The 20,728-nt window shown below is 48.3% G+C and overlaps 1 protein-coding gene across 7 annotated transcripts in view; it reads left to right on the top strand.

The window, feature by feature from the left end:
- KCNU1 (potassium calcium-activated channel subfamily U member 1) overlaps nucleotides 1-20,728 on the top strand; it is a 177,693-nt gene that overhangs the window by 118,981 nt on the left and 37,984 nt on the right. For 6 of the 7 annotated variants that reach the window (XM_072027285.1, XM_072027287.1, XM_072027284.1 and 3 more), the window contains one exon: nucleotides 8,185-8,359. The gene's annotated coding sequence lies outside the window, so the exon portion shown is untranslated. Of the gene's footprint in view, nucleotides 1-8,184; nucleotides 8,360-10,402; nucleotides 12,066-20,728 lie in introns of those variants that run through there. The other variant, XM_072027286.1, reaches the window with a different exon arrangement.

The raw sequence follows: 20,728 nt of genomic DNA, 5'->3' as shown, positions 1-20,728 counted from the left end.
TACCCCATGTCACTGAGCAGATTGACCCCGGGTTCCTGCTGAGGACCTGACCCATGGCACCAGCAGGCGAGCGAGCTTCCCAAGAGCCAGCCCTCTGCAAGCATCCCCGAGCCGAGCCGAGGCAAGGCAGGCTTTCAGAGCTCTCCCCGCTCCCGTTTCCTTCACACTCAAATAGGTCAGGGAACCTCATAGCTATCAGGCAATTGGATTGATTGAACCGGGCGCTCACAATAATGGCACTGGAAGAAAGCAGAGTAAATAAGAAACATTGGATCCCCTTTGCAATGAAAAACTATTAGAGAGACAGAACCAGTAAAACAAACACAATTCCATGCGTCAATCCGAGACATATGGACTAAAAATACATATAGGGAGAGATCGAGCATGCACAAGAGAGAGAATGCAAAAACCTTATAAATGGCGAAGTGAAAAACACTCATTTCCCATGCAATAACTAATATGACGTGGAACAAAGGAGCTGAGACCTTCTTGCCATAAACAACCCATGAAAATATAAACATTTTCTGGGGCGCAGATGGCTGATGCTTCGATTTTATTTTTCTTTTCTATACATTTGACAGCTAAATTCAGTCATTTGTGAACAACGTGGCCATAAAAATGAGTAATAATGATTGGAGGTATCTTACTTTTGTTTTAATGGGCTCTAGAGTGATTCTCAGGAGCTGCTCCAACCCTTGTGGGGAGGAGGGGGTAAGATCCTACGGCCGGATCCTCAGTTGCTGTTCACGAGCCTCACAGCAGCAGAATTACACCAGTTTACACCAGCCGGGGATTGGGCCTGTAGGTTTTCTGCAGTCCTGGCTCCAAACTCTAAATTAATGCTGTCCTCAGCTGCACTGTTTCAAATTTGATTGCAAAACCCTGTTGCTGACACAGGCAGCTATCAGCGTAACATTGCTTGGGACAGGCGGAGGGGTGGGCTCTCAGAGATTTTATCGGCTTTTCAACTTTTTTCCTTCTTTAATTATTTCAGCTATGTCAAACTTGAGTAGAGAATTTTTTCAGCAACCAGAAAGAGTAAGCCGCCCCTTGCCAACCTTAATTATTTGTATAAAACTCTTACTGCGAGATTTTCAGAGGGGTAAAGCTACATCTGCAGGGAGACGCTGCCAGAAACTGGAAGGGGCTCCAGCCATCCCTGCAGCAGTGTCAGGCTGTTTTCATCCAGACTCCCTATAAAACCTGGATGAACCTGATAAATTCCCTGTCCCTCGCTTTACCTACCTGTACCAGGCACTTATTTTACCTGCATGAATTGCTTGGAGATCCTCAGATGAAGGAAACGTGAGGTGATGCTGGTTGTTTTCAGAGCTTGTACATACTGAGCAGAAAATGTGCGTGTTCACGTGGGCCTCATTATTGATAATGGCAAAGGATAACGTGCCAAGATCCTAACTCTGTATACACAGGAGCTGAGTGGCAACAGCAGTCCTCTAAATATAGAACATATAAGAGGAGTACAAACGCCATTCTCAGCAATGTAAATCTTAATGAGATCATGTGTAACCCTTCTGCTGACACCTCTGCTGGGGTGGTGCAGAAGAATGAGGTTTGTCCTAAATCCCCCTCCTGCTAACAGGGCATTTTGGCCTCGGGTTTAGGTGGTTTGGCCCCAAAACACCTGGCCAAAGTTTGCTCTGGCTGGAGGAGAGGGGATACAGATGACTTCTCCTGGTATCGAAGGATTAGTTGGCTTGGAACTTGTTTAGGGACAGATCCTAAAGCATCCAGGCTGGTGCTGCACAGCAGCTATTCAGTCATGTGGTCGCAGATGATATTTAAAATAAAGCTGGCTCTGGCAGTGAGATTTACCAGGTTGGAAAACGGAGCAGTAAAGCACCACGAACAGTTCAGCTGCTCTGCTGAAGGTGGAAATAAACTGCTTTGCAAAAAGACCAGGAAAAAAAATATATATAAAAAAATCCCACAAGACTCGTAGCATCACAAGTCCTATCTTGAGGGCTCGAACTACCCCAGGCTCAAGGCAGTCTCAGTTGGATGGATGTTGTCCTAACACTGTGAATTGCTCTGTTTGAGGTCTTTGCTTCATTCAACACCAAAGTCTTGTGCAGAGCCCCAGGACGGGATCTGTGCCCTCTGAGTGTTCAAACCCACGGAGCTCCAAACTCCTGGGTTTCCCAGGGCCTGACCCAGCCTCCTGGAGTCCCTTCCCCTGGCCCCGGTGAGCAGTGTCGGGGCTGTGAACAGGCTTTGCACTCTCTCCCCCACTGAGTAAGTGCTCCTGCGACTGAGCCAAGCACACTGATGCACAGAATTATGTTCCAGCCACACCTCTGACCTTCCAGCATTTAGAAAAGACATCTTCATAGATGAATACAAGCCCGGAGGGAGGCCGGGAACGGTGAGAAAGAGCAAAGTACATTCCTGCCACATTCTCACCAGCCTTCTCCGCGCAGCCTGGCCTGCTGGTTGTACGCTTTTACTGCCATTTGTAACAGAGCCAGAAGACACGGAGCTAAAACAAAATAATGGGGGGCTTATTAAGTAGACCAAATGTTAAGGTAACATTATGTGGCACGCTACGTTCTGTGAGCTGGTGAGGACAAGGTATTATGCACGTGGTAGCCAGAGATGGCTCTGCTGAGTTTGGTTCCTGCTTTTTCACGTGGGTTTATAAGAACCGGGAATGTGCTGCAGGAGAGGTTGTTGCAACGAGGCATCTGCCATCCCCTCCTGAGCAGGTGAAGAAGGCAAACTCCACTTCTTGGCCCCATACAACTTGCCCAGCCCGCAGGAGCTGGCAGCTCCTCTCCTCTGCCTTTTTAGGATGCGCGAGCCTTCGGTGCAGTGACACGGTGTGACGTGCCAGCCCTGCCGGCAGCGTATTCCTCCGTTACTGCCCAGCCCCAGCCAGAACACCACCTCCTGCAGCCTCTCCTCTCTGCAATGTTCCTTGCCCCCTCTCACCCTGCTCCCTTCTCTCACTGCCCCCCACGAAACAGGAGGCGGCTATCCCATAGAGCGGCCCACGGGGTGCTGCAGCTCCTCCATGTACTGCTCTCCAGTTCATGCCACAGAGTCGGGACAGTGAGCTCTGATCCCGGAGTGATTTTTCTTAATGTCTTTATATAGATGAGTTAACTCAAAGCCTTTCCAACATAAGCATGTTTTTCTGTTCCTTCATCCTGACCTTGGCATTTTCTTTCTCCACTCCAAGTTCTCTGCTGTCCTCTGGCCAGCTTTGCCTCTCATTTGTCAATGTTATTATTGAATTTTCAAATGCCAGTAGTGCACATAAATCAATGGCTGGCTTCTCCCCAGTGGCATATCCCTGCCACATGTGGTCATTCATTTTTTTTAATAAGTCCTCCTCTCCTTTCACCCATTTATAAAAATGCATCTTGTTCGCCTGCTGCCGTCCATCATTCGGTGAGTCCAGCTATTTGTTGCCCCTGAGTGCTTATTCATCAACGTTTTCAAAAGCAAAATCACTCTTCGCCTCCTGCTCTTATTGTGCCATCAATCTCGACTGGGGATCAATAAACCTCACTTTTGCAATTTTTCCCCCCATCGTCCTGTACGAGCTTTCCCAAAGTCTAGCCTTTGTATTTACATTTTTAACTGATCATCAGAGGCAGGACAATGACAGAGCCGAGGAGCGGGATGCTTTCATTTGCTCCCAGTGTGGCAATAACTTGCCCCGCATCACTCATCTCACTCGGGGACCCCGAGAATTGAATACTCATCTCTTTCCCTCTCTGCTCTGGCCCCAGGAGTTGTAAATGGGGAGAAGATGACCCCTGGCCACACAGTTCTTGCAGACATTAGCCCTGGGGACTAGAACTGGGTGAATATTTTTCTTCTAAACATAATTTAAATGAAAAATAGCTTTTCACCGAGAACTGAAATTTCCATCGAAAAGTCATTTTTTTTTTTTTTTTTTGTTTCTCAATAATGGCAAAAAAAACTAAAACTTTTTTTTTAAAAAAAAAAAAAAAGCTTCCCTTTCTTCCTTTTTCAAGTATACACTTAAAAGCATGACATTTATTTTCTGAGACTGTTTCCAGGAAAACAGACTATTTTATTTTTTGACCAGAAATATTTTCCAAAGCTGAATATTTTCACATGACTTTTGAAAAAGCTAAATGTCGCAGTTATCAGTTTTATCTTTTCACTGAAATTCCAAAAAACCCTACCTCTGAAGCTGAAAACATTTCCAGGAGAACTGATCAGCTTCAAAATTTTTCCAAGCAGTCCTATGCAAATACCAGGACTTTCTGACTTGCTGTAAGCATAACAAGATGCTCCAGTCTCTTGACTGTCTCTGTGGCCTTACACCGTGCCCTCTCCAGTAGCTCCGAGCCTCTTGTACTGGGGAGCCCAGAACTGGACCCAGTACTCTCCAGGCCTGGCCTCGTTAACCCAACCCTAATGAGGGAAGTGCCTGTCCCAAAGTTTTCCGATGGCAGAACCTGAGTAAAGGAGCGAGGCAGCAGATGGAAGCATGTGCCAAGGCAATAAATCCAGGCCACAATCACTAACATTTTGTGGTTTGACACTTAATTGATTAACTAATTTGAGGCAACAAGATTTAGTGTAGCTGTAGATTAGTGTCGAAGGGATAATTACGGCTAAGCTCCCATTTCCAAACAGCGTGTCAGCTGCAGTTTTGAGCCGGCAGGACCAGCGTTAAGGCACTTGCCTCGCAGCTGATAGCAAAGGTTCCTGGAAGAGGTCCTCTACGGCTCAGCACCCGGGGATTGCAATGGAAAGGTCAGGCACTGACTTATCAGCATAGACAAAATCCCTTCCTATAATGTATGTGTTTATTCTCAAATTAAATATATTAATGTATTATTTGTTCTTAAAATGTCATTCAATAGATAGTAGGCTTAGGTTTCCTGGCAGACCTTTGAAGCTTAAAGAGTAATGTAATAATAGTACATTAATCCATAAGCTACACAGTCTTCTCCCAGCAGACCCCAAACTCCAGAACTGGCTCTGAAGCACTGAATTTGCTGCATCTGTTTCTAGGAATTTCTGTCTAACAATAGTGGGCTTGTTGGAGTCTGCTCTGCCCATTCCAGCATGAAATGCTGCTTTTCTCCCACCCATCTGTTCGGCATTAACATTTGGGCACCTGTAAATGGTGTTTCTGGGGGCAAAGGCAGGTGTCCATTCCTCTAATGATGCACATCTCTGTTCTGCTAAACCAGGGGTGGGCTTGAGGCACCAAATCCTGTTCTCTGCGTCCCTGCTGAGAGCAGGTCTTTGGAGCCAAAGTTTAGTTTGGGCCAAGCCCCAGTTTAAGCTAGAGGAAATGCTACATTTGGACTTGTCCCCAGGCTGAATTCTTGGCACAAGCAAATCATCTCTTGGAAAAAAAAAAAAAAAGTCTTGAAAGAATGTCTCCATCTTTTTCTCCAAATCATCCATCCATCTATCTGTTTGTCTGTCTAGAGATGATAGCTTGATAGCTATCTAAATGCCAAACCTGATGTTTTGGAGAGCTTGGAATCCATCTCTGAACTGCTCTGATTTTAATTCTGCAAGTCTTAATACTTGATTGACAAATACAGCTAAACAATCCATCACAGTTGCCTTATCTAAAAAATGTAACCTTTTTTTCTGTTTATGGAACACGCACATGTGGAACATGTTTTTCTTTTACTGTCTATTTATTCCAGTTTATTCAGCGCGCTTTTATTTTTCATTTGGTGCTGGGTTTGCTGGCTCTTCCCGCCTTCGCATAACACACCTTTCACCTCTGATTCCTGGAAAAGATGGCTTGCTTGCAAACAATCTGTGACTGTGTGTGAAAGTAGGTTTGAGAAAAGAGATCTTGGAAGCGTCCCAGCTGAGGGAAGGCTGCGCTTTCTGCCGTATCTGCCTGGGCGCCGGAGACCGCGTGCGGCACCAGGCATCGTCCTTCGGCGTCTGCCTTCAGCCTTGGCACGAGGGATGGAGAAAGGGAGCGCTCACACCAGTGCCCTCGGGAAGGTTTGCAGTGGTTTGTGTTTACGCCGCGTGGACGAGCTGGGTTTGGTCTGCAACTGGAGCTTCTAGGTGCTGCCAACATGACGGCAATAATTACTGTGCTCCTCTTGGAGCCTTCTGAGATAGACGTGAATGCTCGCTTGTTTCAGGCAATGTTGGTGAGCTGCCAACAGTGCAAGAATACCCGACAAAAATTGATGTTGAGATATCTGCACCACCGTGGATGCTATCTCTAGCACTGTTGGCATTTAGTAAATTATAGGGATTGCTCTAATGATAGGAAAGTAATGTTTGTTAACTGCTAGGGCAAATTAACAGCTTTTGCAATTTTGGTTTTGGGGAGAAGCTTAGCAGGCTGATGATGCTGAAAGAGTTAATGGCACAGCGGGGAGCTGAGCTGGGAAGGATCCGTGCAATTTTGCTCGGCTGCAGCCCTGTTCGCATCCCAACCCCACCCAAAGCAACTCCTCTGCTCTTCGGAGAAGAGCGTCAACTCTGCTTGCAAATGGCAGATACGAAAATAAATAACTGCATAAGTGAGCGAGTTTGGCAGGAGGGAAATTCCTCCCTCCTCGGCTTCCCAGAAGTTCCCTTTGCTTCCCACCCTGAAGGCGAGGCCGAGCAGCTCCTCGGCCCCAGGGGGCAGGAGACCAACACAGCCCCCCCGGGGCAGGGGCACGGTCCCCGAGAGGCGGGGAGGATTTCCTGGGGTAACCCTGGCTCACGGAGCCATAAAGGTCACCGAGAGAACATGCTGGGATCCTTCTCTTCAGCTCTTGTAATGGTATTAGCAATGACTGTTTCTTACTCAATCATACTCCCAAAGGATTTTCAATAAACTTTTTATGTGCCATAACTGTTACATTAAATAAAGCTGAAAGTATTGAGTAAACTGACTGTAAATCACTTTAGATGCCTTGGAATTACATTAAGTGTGAGAATTATGGATCTTTTGCTGCTCACAGAAACAGAGAGACGACAGAGCCAGAAATTTTTATGCTGCCAAACCTTCTGAAGGTTTTTTTAATTATTTCTTTACGCCATACAACAGGCTTCTCCTTCTGTAATCGGCTCCCTCAGCGCCGCGTTGGGACCAAGCGCCATCCCGGCGGTGTAGGACCCCGTGGTGCTGTGGATCCTTCCCCTTCCTACCAAGCTGGGTCGGTCCTCAGCCTGAAAGTTGTAATTAAATGCCAGGGTAGGGATAACGTTAGCAGAGTTGAGCAAGCTGCAGGGTTTTATTGCATCAAGAGTGATTTTCCATCGGTAGCCTGACAGACGAGACTTCATCAATACAAATACATATTTTGATATAAATAAAAGCTGAGGAAAGATCTCCTGTCTCTACTCTTTAGGCACCCCAGAGTTAGCTTAAACGTATGTTATATTTAATACCCAACGGAGAGACAATTTAATACAAGCAGCCATGAGTGCCTGGTGCTGCAGCATGGATGAATTTCTCCTTTCCCTGCATTTTGACCCTCACACCAAGTCCCACTCACATCCAGCCCAGGAGCAAAACTCTCCCTTGCTGTGGCCACACGACGCTTGACAGACACAACCTGCGGGAGGCACAGGACCACGGTGTGGGCTGATTTTGCTTTTCTGTGTTATCACGAAGCAGAAGCCCAGCTCTAGGGGGAAGCGAGGCGAGCAGAGCCTGGCTGCAGCCCCGCTCGGTGCCGTGCAGGGCGGCTCCGTGCTCCACGCAGAAGCGTGGCAAATCCCAGGCTCCTGCCCGCCAACATCCCGGTGAGGAAATAGTTAGGAGAAGGCTCCCGGTGGGAAAACCTTCTGTTTTGCTGATCTTGTAAATCAGCTGAATTCAGCATGTCACCAGCACGTCTTACAACCCACAAGACAATGCCCAGATTTCTGTAGTGCAGAAGCATATTAACCTTTGTGTACTCTTGCCGGGTTTCGACAAAAGATGTCTGTTAAGAACTGCAGGGCTCATTGTAATTGCTTGCCATGTGGGTAAATGATCCGGAGCTGTGTGAAGATAAGAAGAAATTGCTAAAGGCAAATCACCTGGGTTTTATTATGCTTGCCCTAAAAATAATTAGCATGGCCTATGAAATCATACTGTGAGGGGATTTGTTTTAGCAGGAAACTGTAACCTATATATTGTAGCTTGCTTTCTAGAGAGCTGCTCTTTGTAGTTGTGTTGATGTGTCTTTTTCTTTATTTTCTTTTTAACTACAGTGAGAGACAAATGAACGAGCTCGTATTGCTCTGAATAGCAACAAGGTGACTGGTTGCCAGCCTGTAAAATCTGGTATCGTCCCTGCTGGAGCCAGAGCTTGACCTTAAGAAAATTCCTGCCAGTTTCTCCGTGGGAGCGTGTCCCTGTGCTGCTGCAGAAGCCTGTCTGCCACAGGTAACACTTACTTTGGATTACGGGTTGTGTGTTTGCCACCGGGCATAAAAATTCACCACCTCTTCTGAGATGAAACAGCTTTGCATGGGAGCAAAATAATGTTTTTTTCCATTTGCTGCATCTATCTGGGACCACAAAAATATCAAGGTCACAACAGAAAGCGGGAAGTAAAATAGCAACTGCATATAAAATTACAGGCTTGCTGTTTTTAGTGCTAGCTACCCACAATTTGGTGTGAATTGCAGGTGATCAGAACCTCTGAAAAGCATTTGTGCACATACGGTGTTAGCAACCCCAAGCACTAAAAGCCCTGAGTCAGCTGTCTTAAAATCATGTGTTTTGGCTTAAATAATGAGGTACTGCAGAAATAGTAAACATGGGGCTGTGTTTGCTTGAAGCCATTAGGGATTTTTGAGCTTTGTTCCACTAGCCTGGTGTCTGTGACAGTTTTGAGTTCTCCTTTACCTGTGCATGTTGCAGGCGAGAGCTTAGGGGTGCCCAAGGCTCTCCTTGCAGTCAGAGCAGGGATGGGGGTCCTCTGTGGCCCCCTGTGGGTCCCTTTTGTCCCCCTCCAGAACAAAAATCTCTGCCACCATGAGCAGCACGTGGCTGAGCAGCACCTGCCCCTGCTTCAGCATCCGATCTGGGTGGTGTCTCCCCCAGCACCGTATGTTCAGTGCTCAGCAACCTCAATCTGCACAAAGCCAGTACAAAATCCTCTGCTGGAACGGTGCATGGGGTTTGGTGAGTGGCTCGGGGTTAACACCACCCTGCCTGACTTCTAACCCCTCAATTCCCCACCTTCTTGGGCTTGAGGAAACAGTGCTGGAGAGAAACTGCATTTTCTAGTGCTTGCTGTAGTCCTGGGAGGTTATTTTTCATGGTATAGCTGATAATTTATGTAGCTCTACTACATGTTTTCTCTATGGAGAAGATGAAAGGAAGAAGGGTTCACTGCCTTAGAACAGATAATTCACAAATGTTCTGGAATATTCCTTTTATTGACATGAATCTGGTGCATCTTTCGTGTGGATTTCAGTAGCTCTCCCAGCCAAAAAGTAAGCGTGCTCGGAGCATCTCTCAGGTCCTGGGGGCTGTGACTATTTCTTTGTGGTGGCTGTGCAGAGATGTTAATGCTGGTCTTCTCCTGGGGTAATGCATTTGAAGGTTGGATAGTTCACAGTTGAAATACTGTTCCTCTCGTGATTCTTCGAAGCATTTAAGGTGAAGGAAACAAACAAACACATTGACTTGTTCCTTCAGTGGCTCTCCACAACAGCAGTTAGTGGTTTCTACTTTGGGTTGTTAATAGCACTTTGCAAAGTGACAACCAGTTTTGCTTTGTGTTATTTACTTTTCTTGTGGCAGCGAGTACCCAGCTGGCTGTCAGTCAACGTGAAGTCTCTGGGTAAAATTCCTCCTGTACCAAAAGCAAACAGGGTTTCCACTCGGAGGGCTAAAGTGGGGCTCGAGTGGTGCCTAAGCCCCATGTTAATCCAACCCAGCGTCAGTGAGGGTTGGGTGTTGCGCTGACCTCATGTAAAATGACTTGTGATGAGCACGGTGTGCTTCTCTGACAGCCCTTGATGTGAAGGGGTATAAATCCAACTGCTTCATCACTTGCTGGGAGCATTAATATGCCTTTATTTATTACCTCTGGATTTGGATGGGCTATGTGCAGTTCTGTCAGCAGCCAGCCTCCCGAGGGAGCTGGTAGGGTCTGGTGGCTCCCGGCCATGGGGAAGTGTTGGTGGGCAGCACTGGGATTTTGGCATCCCTTCCCTGGGGCCCTTGTCAGAAGGGCAGCACCCTGCTGTGACAATGGGACTCCAAACAGCACGATTTCAGGTGTTTTTTTTCTGAGGAGGGTCAGAGATTTGTAGCTTTGTGCTAGCTGTGATCTGGTTACCTATGCAGGCTGCATAGATGTGGTGTGAGCTACTGGGTGCTGAGGGCTTTGTGATACATGGCCATCTGTGACGAGCTTTGTGAGTTCTCTCTGAATTTCCATCCTGACCCCCCTGCATCTGTTCCTCCCCCCAGCCTGCCCTGGGTGTGGATCAGTGCTGAATGAGGGGCTCTGCTGGGCTCCCTCCCCTACTGGACCAGTACCAGACTCTGCAGCACGTCTGGGAACAATCTGCAAACTCACTGACAGCAGGCTTGAGAACGGGTTAAGGAAAGGAAACTGAATCCATCATCTCCTCTCCAAACCAAAGTCAAACCATATTGATTTGGGCATTGTTCATTGTATGTTTAATTTGCAGTTGAACTGAAGCTGTTCTCAGCCTGCAGCAACCAGCAAGCATACTGCCCTTTTTTTAAGGCTACTTCTTCTCACTGGGGCTGTTTCCTATGTAGTGAGCATGAGAGTCTTTACCTGAGTTTAAAAAAATCCATCTTATACAGAAAGACCCCCACTGTCGACAGCTTCTTCCTAGGAACCCTTCTGTATTTGCTTTGTCCGGCCGCTTTCTGAGTTTCCTTTTAAAGGTCACGGAGAGCCATAAAATCTTTTTTTCCCATTATTGCACACTTTAAAACAATAGATTCCTTTCCCCAGTCAATTGGACTGGGTTTATTAGACGAAGAGGTGAATTTCTGTAGCAATTAGTCATTACAACATTATTCACTCGAAAAATAGAAATATGCTACTCTATAGTCTGGATTGCATTTAAAACACAAAAAGCCTAATGAATGTGCAGGGAGGGGAAAGCAAGCAGCAGCCTGTGAGGCATGAGCCCAGGCTGTTGTTTTACATTTGACTTGTTCCAGGGGAACCTGAAATAATGCCTCTGCCTAGGTTTAGGGCAGGGGAACATGCTGTCCTCTGCACATCTTGTGGGGTAGCTGAGACTGCATCAAGCACCTGAAATGGCATTTTAAGGTCAAATCACCACCTTTTAGTCCTACAAAATCAGGCCAGAAACTCTCAAGGGGCCAGGCTTCCCTGAAGGTCACTGATGTGCATGGGAAGGTAGTGAAGGAAGGATCTCAGTAGTGAGAGCACCCGGTTTGCCCACCTGCTGCTCAAAGTAAGCTTCACAGCCTATTAAGGACCAGCAAATTAGAATAAAACTTGGATTCAATCTAGATCCAAACCCCCTAGTTCAGGCTCATCACTACAATAACAGGAAAAAAAATAAATAAAGCTCCTCTGAGCTTCTAACCATCAGATTTCAGGCACTTTGCAGTGGGAGCTCAGTAACATGACTCTTTTTGTTGGTGGGGTAAGGAGCTTGCACAACTGAGCATCCCCTCTGTGCGGTGCCAGCCCCTGTGCCATTTGTGGCTCCGCACAGCTGGATCTCTGGTGAGCTGCCACCGCATGGTGAGCAAGTACATGGTGCTGCCAGCTGGAGTCAGCTCTGTTATAAAGCTGAGGAGTTTTGGAGATGTGATTTCCAATGTGGGGGTAGGAGGATTGACTGGGAGCTGGTCGGCTTCCTCTGACACAGGTCCCCCTGCACTATTCAATGCCTTGCCAAGCTCCAAAGTCTCCGAAACAAAGCTAGCTTAGAAACTAGCCAGGGAATCCCTTTCCTTGCTGATTGTGTATTTTTATTTTTTTTTTCTGCAGTAAAAAAACTGTAAGAAAGGCATTAAATTATACAAACCACAATAGTGCTCAGTCCTTATAGCCCTCAGTGACTTGGAGGCACTAAAGACAATGTGATGTAGCTGTGTAGTAGTTTCCACGCTCTGGATTTGTATTATTAAATACCAGAATAAATAGTCATTTCAAACCCACATCATTTGTCAGCTCTTGAGTTATGGCTGCTTTGGTAACTTAGACACCCTCTCCTTCTGCCAAGTTCCCATGCTCTTTGTTTTGAATATGTATAATTTTATGTGTTTGGACTTAAATAACTTCTGCTGTTTCTCCCAGATCCCTCCTGTGCTAGAACCTGCCAGACCCCTCCTGGGGAGGAACAAAGGCAGAGGCACTTCCAAGCAGGATGAAAAGGAAGGGGGCGGGGGGGCTGTGTCCTTGAGAAACGCATTGTTCATGATTTTTTTTAAAGGAATTGGAAAGTCATGCAGAAATTGAATCGAGTTTGCTGTTAACTTTGGTCATGGATCTTAGGAATGTGTCTCTTTCCCATGAAATCCCAGTGGCTTTCTGCAGTTTAGCACCCACGGGCCATGTTTACAGGGCCGTTACGGACATGCGAGGTGACTGGATGCTGGAGGGCTGTTCCAAAACTCCTACATGTGATGTGTGTCTGATTTCCATTTAAAAACAGTTCGTGATGGGTTTCCCCTGTCACCTAGATGCTTTTTAAAAAGCCTTATGGACTTGTAGAGGGGTTTTTAAGTATTGAATACCAGTGTTGACTTAGACCTGTTTTGCATGCAGAAGTTTTGGCAACCTCACTTGAACAAGTTTGTTGTATGAGTGGATGCAGGGAAGTCCAGAGAGATTTTAGCCCTCTGTCAGTGCCTGAGGTCTGCGGGTCTCCAGGAATCTCTGCTGGATGCTGAACGAGTGTGAGCCAGCAGAGCTCAGTAGGCTCCTGGAGCTGTGCTTTTATACCAGGACCAAGCAGATGAGCTGTTTGGCCCCCTCTTTACAGCTGGTAAAGGTAAGTACAGGCAGAGGCAGGATTAGGGACAGCCCCCAGGTCACCAAGGTGCTGCCCTGTGTGCCAGCTGCCCCCTTTCACCTTGCTGTGGGTGAGGAGAATGATGGCTCATCCGTTCTCTCTGTGCAGCCACAAAGTCCCTGCCCTATAGCCCTCCTTTGCAGAGACCAGTGCTAAAAAAGCTGGGCGATGAGGGATTTCCCTGACCCCGTCTGAGACTGGTGTGGTTTGTCTCACCAGTGGAGTGAGTTTGGCATCTCTTAACTAGCATTCATCAGCTCCTGCACACATGACGGAAAGGTCATGGGCACATGGGGATAACGAGGGACCTTGTGAATTAGGAGTAAGAAATAGCAGCGTTTAGGGCTGGCTGGAGACTTAAATATTTCAAAATCAGACTCGGGGAAAAGTAGAAGTGATATTTCCTTTTGACCTTTTAGAAACACTCAGAGACTCCAGACTGAGCAGAGGCTGGAGGCGAGGGCCTTGGGGGCTCCTCATGCCAACGAGCCCTGATCTGGGGCTGTGCTCTCACTGAGAGGCCCCAAACCAGGCTGGCAGGGGAGCTGGCAGCTCAGCGGGGTCTGCACAGCTCTCAGTGCTACCCTGAAGCCTGCCCAGGGAGCCCTGCAGTGTGCCAGGCTGCTGCTCCCCTGCAGAGGGGTGCTTGCTGAGAAAGCTTTGAGCTGCACGGCGAAGGTGCTGACACCAACAAGCAGCAGAGCAAGGCTGGGGCACGTGGGTGAAGCTCTGCAGTAACCTGGTTTGGATAAATTCTGTGTTGTGAGGGCTGCAGAAACGCTCCTCAGGTGCTCTGAGCGCAACACTTGAGGTCTAACCCTTAAATTTCCCTTTGTGGAGCTGGGGAGCTGACACACGAGCAAGCTGGTGGCACTTCAAAACAGAAGAAGGGCTGGAGCCAGGGAGGTGGCATGCCAGGCACCCTGTGCTGTCACCTGGAGAGCTGGGATAAGTCCTCTCCCCTTTCCTTACCTCTGCTTCTTCCTCTACAAGCCGGACTATAATGCTGTTCGTGTCTGGAGCATCACCAAGTCCTTCAGTTTCATTAAATGCAAATGTAAGTCCCACTTGGTACCGGTAACCCCACCTGTCACCCACCCAGTAAGAAGCCAAGTCAGGCAGCAAGAAGCTTTCCATCACAAGTCTCTCCAGTTGGGGCCCGGACTGGGTGCCAGCGATGTGACTGGGTGAGTTTCGTTGGCTGCCTCGCTCTCAAGCAGCCAGCCCGGAGTCCTGCTCCTCAGCAACACTTCCACGAGCTGAGTGCTAAATAACAGGGCCAGCTGGAGTTAGGCTCACAAAATAACCCGGTCCTCGCAGTGAGCTCAGCCTGTTGGGTACGTCTCGCAGAGTGAGCCCTCCTGGCTGTTTGGCAGGGGGTGGCAAAGTTTTTGGGGTCCTCTGGGAACCTCGTCCTCTGCCCTGGATGGGGCACGCAACCTGCTTTTGGTCTCTGCTTGGGGTAAGCAGCATCCCGTGGGCATCCGAAGCTTCCATTATTTGTTATTTACCTATTTATTGGGAAAACGCTGAAGCCAGATGGGTAATGGAAAGGTTAAGCAGCAAATTGCTGTGCTTCTATCTGACCAGAGAACGTGGGGCACAGCTTTCCTAACCTGTAATGTAAGCCCTAATGGGAGAGGAAAATTATTTTTGCCTTGCACTAAAGGGCAATTTTCTGATCAGCTCTCAGTTTGAAGCATGCAGAGAGGAGAGAGAACGGAAGGGGAGAAATATATATTTATATATTTAAGGAAAAAAATAGAAGAAAGGGGAGAAGAAAGAAAGAAACACTTACACTTTAATGGAAACTCATTTTTGTAAAGTACCCTAGTGGCCCCCGTGGGCCCGGAGAATTAAGCGCTGTCATTCATAGCTTGAAAGCGGAGCCATCCAGTTTGCAGACACCTGTCATAATTAAACTAATGGCTCTGAAAATGTGCCTTGATATTAAATCTATCTTCCGCCGAGGAGCAGGGCTGATTAAAACCGCTGTTTGACAGTTAATGATGAACCTCGCGCTTGCTGAGCTCCCTAACTGGAACAGACCGGCTCATCCCTCCCTCCCCTCAGCCAGCCCTTTCCCGTATCCCCCTCGGCTCCCACCCCAGCCTGGGGGCTGCTCCCAGACCCTGTCCCCCACCAGTGGGATGTGGCAGTGCCGAGGCTCTCACCAACATCCCTGGTGCTTGGTGTTTGCCACGGTCTTGGACGGTGGCACCAGCATGCAGCTGGTGGCACCAGAAGCAGGCACCAGTACAAGCAAAACAGTCATTTTATAGTCATGTCCAATAGTCATGTCCAGTTGAACCTTGGACATCATGGTGATGGGAGCTACTGGTGGTGAGGAAATGCTGAATCACGTTGTTCTGCCTGGAAACTGCTCCAAAGATGCTCGGGCTGTGCATCTGAGAGCTCTCTGAGTGCAGCACTAAGTAGTTGGCATCAAAACACAACTCTCTTGCTCCAGGGTTCATCAGCTGCTCCTGTTCATTTCCCCGAAGATGTCGGAACTGACTCCTGACATCACAGCTCGTTGCCCAGGCAATGGGCTTGCTGTTGTGAAACCAGGCTTGTGATTAAACAGAGAAAGAAGGGTCCTTAAGGAACAACATGGGTGTTTACGTGGAAATGTCTCCAGTAACTATTAGGTACCTCTAAATATATAACTCTGTGTATGCTGGTCCAGCTTGCACCTCCAAAACCCATCAAAGCAGTCTCCCTTTTTCTTCTCTGCTTGCTGCTGACCCCACCAAGGACAGAAGCCAGGCAGGCTGTAAGTACCGAGCTCCCTCTTGGCCTGCAGGTGGGTGGCTTCGACGCTCCAACCCCAGCCGTGATGTGTGTGGGGTGCTCACATAGGCACAGCAATCCCCGAGCGATTCCAGAGCTAATCAGACACAGCCCCAGTAATTAGCACGACACAAACTCTGCAAAGTTTAGATAAGCATCAGCAGCTCCGAGTAGCATTTCTTATTATTTGCCAGGTGGGTCTCTTAGTCTCTGGGTATTTAAAGTCCCCTGCTCTAGGATGGAGATGATAAAGCTTCCTTGTCTGCTTTGTTTCAATTGATGGTGAGCTCCCTGCGGCACGGCTGGCCCCTCCGAAATAGGCAGTGCCTGGCTGTGACACCTGTTTTTGTTGTGTCCTGCTAGTGCCAGTGCACAGATAACTGCTCGCCCTCAAGGATGCTGCAGAAAGGCGAGCGGTCCCTTGATCTATCTGTCCAGAAAGAGACCCACTTGTTGGAGCTGTGGGCTGACAGAAGCCAGCTCTCTGCCCGCCTCGTGCTGACACCCAGCCAGGCTCCTATCTGACTATCATTAGCTTTCTTACCCGGCTCTAATGCCATCCGCTGCCACAACAGTAATTACCAGGAGATTAGGCGGCATTAAGCACTCTTTAATTTGACACATTGCAATGATCTCCATTCAGCCTTTCTGCTCGAATAACTCTCCATAAATATTTTGTGAGGCTACCAAAATAAACAGAGGCTCGGCTGTTTGCACAGCTGAGGTCCCTGCAGCTTTTTGAGAACCCGGGTCGTGGAGCCGAGGGTGGCACCGGGGGTGCGGGTGGGAGCCCAGTGGTCAGTTAGGTCTGCAAAAGCATCGGGGAGCGGGGAAACCCTCGTGTAGCAAAAGTAAAAATAATAATGATAATATATGCCTGATAATATATGCCTTGTGCCGATGGCAATTTAATAGGAAACATTTTTTTAAACAGCAACCCAATAAAGAGAGATGGGTATTTATGTAAGAAGTGGCTGCATTAGAAGAAATAATAATTACACTGGAGTTGTTCTTTTTTTTTTGGTGTGCTATTAGCCTAGACATTATTCATTAAGTAATGCAATGGAAAACCACTGTTAATACAGCAATAAATCCCATGGGGCCCCATTGCTTCTGAGATAGGATCATTTGGTAATTACAGTGCATTAGAAGTTCAATATTCTTTCATTTTTTTCCCCCTCTGCTCCTCGCCTGGATGAGCGGTGGGCTGCGAAGGCGTGTGCCGGGAGGCTTTGCTGCAAGCTCCACGTGGTGCTGCTGCGCCTGGAGCAGGGCTGAGATGTGCCGGAGCATCACGAGCAGAACCACGGGGTGCTGGATTCTGGCTGCTGGGGAAGGAACCAAGAATTTTGGTGCTTTTAGGAAGGGCTCCTTGCTTGTGTCCAGGAGATGATGGGAATTTGGGTGCTTCAGCTTTTGCCCCTTGCAGGCAGCGTGTGAGCAGACAAGGGTTAGAGGTGCTTGGGTTAGAGGGCTCTGCAGCCCGTGCACCTCAAGGCACCCAGAGCCTGGGCAGCAGCTGCGGGTTTATTGCAGGGCAGTGCTGCCTCTGTGCAAAGGGATCTCTGCTCCCTGATAAGGCAGCTGCTCTGAAACCATCGGGAGATGTACCGGCTGCCTTGCAGATGCATCTTCCCTGGTGCTAAGTAAACTTCCACGCACGGTGTCGATACCGGTCGGAGCCATCCCTGTTCCTGGAGGAGCCGTGGCCGCCTGCCTGCGTGGGGAGAGCTGTCGATAGACGTGTCAATAAGATGCTGGGGACTATTGATCAGCATAGGCATTTAGGGGTCACCGGTCGATAGGAGCTCTCATCAAGAGATGTAGGAAATGAGCGCTTTCAAATACAGGCAGCAAAGTGAGACTCCCCAAGGGGGAATGATACAACTCAATTTTCTCTCTCCTGTTGCTTTGTCAATTTGCCCGGGTCTGGAGGAGGTGGCGGCGGGGGAAGAGGGAGAGGAGAGGCACCTCGGCGTGTTTGACTGAAAACATCTCGGAGGCTGAAAACCAGGCAGCCACCACCCGACCGCAGGCTGATGCTGCCGAGGGGCAGGGAGGCGAGCGGTGGCCCCCGGCTCTGCTCGGGCTGTGAGGCTGGATCCGGGATGTGGTACCTGTGTGAAGGCTGAATGGGCTACAGGGGCTAAATAGGGGATAAATATGGCTAAACAGGGGCTAAATCACACCGAGATAGTGTGAAGCCATCGTGCTGTGCAAAAAAAAAGGTGTGATGCAGGGAATCCCTTAAACCCCACACCTCATGTCCTGGTGACACCGTGCCCTCCCAGCACAGACGTGTTGGTGTTTTCCTTCCTGCACGACGTGGCCTCGCTGCATTCCAGGCTCCAGCACGGGCACACGATGGGGAAGCTGCAGCTCCTCAGCATCCCCCCAGTAACTCAGCGGCCAGAGTCACTCCTAAGTGCCACTGGGCTGCACGCCCTGCAGTCCTTGCCACTAGGCATTATATTTTCTATCATGGTGTTGTTTTTTTTCCTTTCCAGCACCTGTGGATAGTTTCCCAGCTCCGCATACCTCACTGACTTGCTTGATTGTGATACTTTTTCAGGCTTTTTTCCCTGTTCTCAGTTGCTCAGGGCCAGTGCTTGAAATTAAACTGTCTCCCTGTGATGCAAATCAGATAAGAGAAACCAAATGAGCCCCATGTGTTCATCTGCAGAATCCCATTCTGCTAAAACTTGTTCTGTTTCATTCTGATCTTAGACAGATGTAAATCAAGAGGAACTTATTTTAAACCAATGTCAGCAGGAAAAAGCTCAGCAGAAATAACAAAAACACCATGCCTTGTGTGTTTATCACTCTTCAAGGTAAGATAAACTTTTAGCCCGTTTGTGATTCATGCTCTTGACTTTCCCTGGAGGGCTTCTCCAGCGCTGTGCAGGCTGCAGCACAGCTCCCAGTAAACTCCCAGTAACCCGTTTGCAGCAGGAATGGGAGCGTGCTGCTGGGCGGCGCAGCACAGGCTAAGAAGAAAGGGATGCGAGGCACACCAGGAGTTTATGGAAAGGGATACACAAACCATGAAGAAATGCAGCTCTGGAAAGATTCCAAAACTCCGGCTGAGGGCTCAGCAACCCCGTTTGGTTCAAAGCAGCTGGAGAGGCCACTTGCCACCCTTGACACAGGCTCGGCTGTACCCGTGGGTCTGCTGGCAGCTGTAGGGCTGAGCTCAGCCTGATGTAGGTGAGCCACCAGGTCCCAAAAGCAGGACCCACAGGGGCCTTCACCCCCAGAAAGGCTGGAGATCATCCTGGTCTCAGGAAAACCAGCTGGCAGGGTAACTCTGAAAGGGACAGGAGGGGAGCAGAGCCTCAGATCTGGATCAACAAATATGAAAACTGCAGCAAGGATCAGCCCCTGTCCCGTGGGGCGAGCAGCCCATCCTGCCCCGTGGTGGTGCCACGGTCACGGCACAGCTTCCACAGCACAAGTGGCACCAGCACAAAAGAGGGAAAAAAAAGAAAACATTTGCAAGTAAATAAAAAGAAGCCCATTTGCAAATATTGTAAGGAATGCATGTTCTCATACGTGCTGCTATTAAGTCCGTTCGTATCATATCAGCAAACATCATGTCAGCTTGGAGAGGTTCCTACTTATTTCTTTTTCCCCGTGAAATGTTTTTCAATGCCTGAGCGAATCAAAATGAATGTAAATGAGGTTTATTAAGTCAGCCCCACACGGTGCTGTATTGTCAGCGTTTGTAGGCTGTGACAGGTTAGTTATTGCGGTTTGAAGGGAATGTCACCAGCACAGCGGTCTTCAGAAGTAACTTTTTAAAAGAATAATAATAATAATAACAACAACATCTCGGGCCTAGCTCTGATTTTTTCCCGAGAAGTCATTTTGCACAGAGGTGGTATGTCTGGAGGGCATTTCCAGGCAGGGATTTTGGGGGCAGCCTGCTCTCTGCGGTGGGGCCAGGGACTGGCTCCAGACTTATTTTCTCTCCTCTCCTGGTCGGCGTGCACCACCAATCACCGTGACATCTGGAAGATATCCGTTTGTAAATATAACCCCGTGGAGCTGTCTCACGAGTCTTGCTGGTCTTTGGTGAGCCACTCTCATTATTTTTAGTAAATTGCTTCGGCCTTGGCCATGCTACAAGAAAAAAACTAGGGACGGTAGCATTAATTTAGTTATTTATTTAGATTTAAAACAAAAGAGACACCCATCCGAGGCACTGGGTGCCATAACATTGTTAATTGCACAATAAATTCCATCCCATTACAAACTCAGCTTCATTAATATCCTCATTTCCATAGGCACGCAGCCCGCCAGCCACCCGCCTGCTCTCATCCAGGGATCTGCTTGTGGGATCCTGCTTGTGAGGGGATGGTCCCAGTCATTCTGTGGGGTCTTTTGGTGGCACCTGGGATCCCTGGGTTGCCTGCTTCTGCTCAATCTCAGGGACTCAACGTGGGCCAGAGGACTTTATAAATGTGATCTTGGCTCCTAAAAGCTGGAAAATGGCCTTCTTTAGAAGCATGCACTGTTGGTTTTTTTTGTTTTGTTTTTTACTATCTGCAGCTAAGCCTGCAGGCAGTCAGAGGCATTTTCTGGGTAAACTGGTCCTTAAACTGTCCGTTCCCCTCATCCCCTGTGAACTGGATGCCAAATGCTTGGATTCTCCTCCGGTTTATTCTGTGGGAACATCCCTTGGGTCAGCAATGGGGGGCAGGATTTTTAGCCAGCTTTTAAAGCATGTAGGTGAAACCTGTGAGTCAGTGTGGATGTATATAATCACACTCACTCGTTAGCTGTCTCTACTAGCTGAAAAATAAAAGCCAATATGAATACAGCTTTGTTCTTGAGGCCAGCAGACAGAATCCAACACTCCCCTGTACGTTTCCAACAGTGCTGGCCTGGAATTGATCTAACGAAACACCTACGCCACTCTATATGCTTTGGCTGGGTTAGTGTTAGATCAGAAATGTTGGGAGGATGT

This window comes from Anas platyrhynchos, chromosome 23, assembly GCF_047663525.1.
Source record: "Anas platyrhynchos isolate ZD024472 breed Pekin duck chromosome 23, IASCAAS_PekinDuck_T2T, whole genome shotgun sequence".
NCBI classification, from domain to species: Eukaryota; Metazoa; Chordata; class Aves; order Anseriformes; family Anatidae; genus Anas; species Anas platyrhynchos.
Note: the sequence above shows the minus strand (reverse complement) of the source record. Positions and strands in the feature narration are given on the sequence as shown.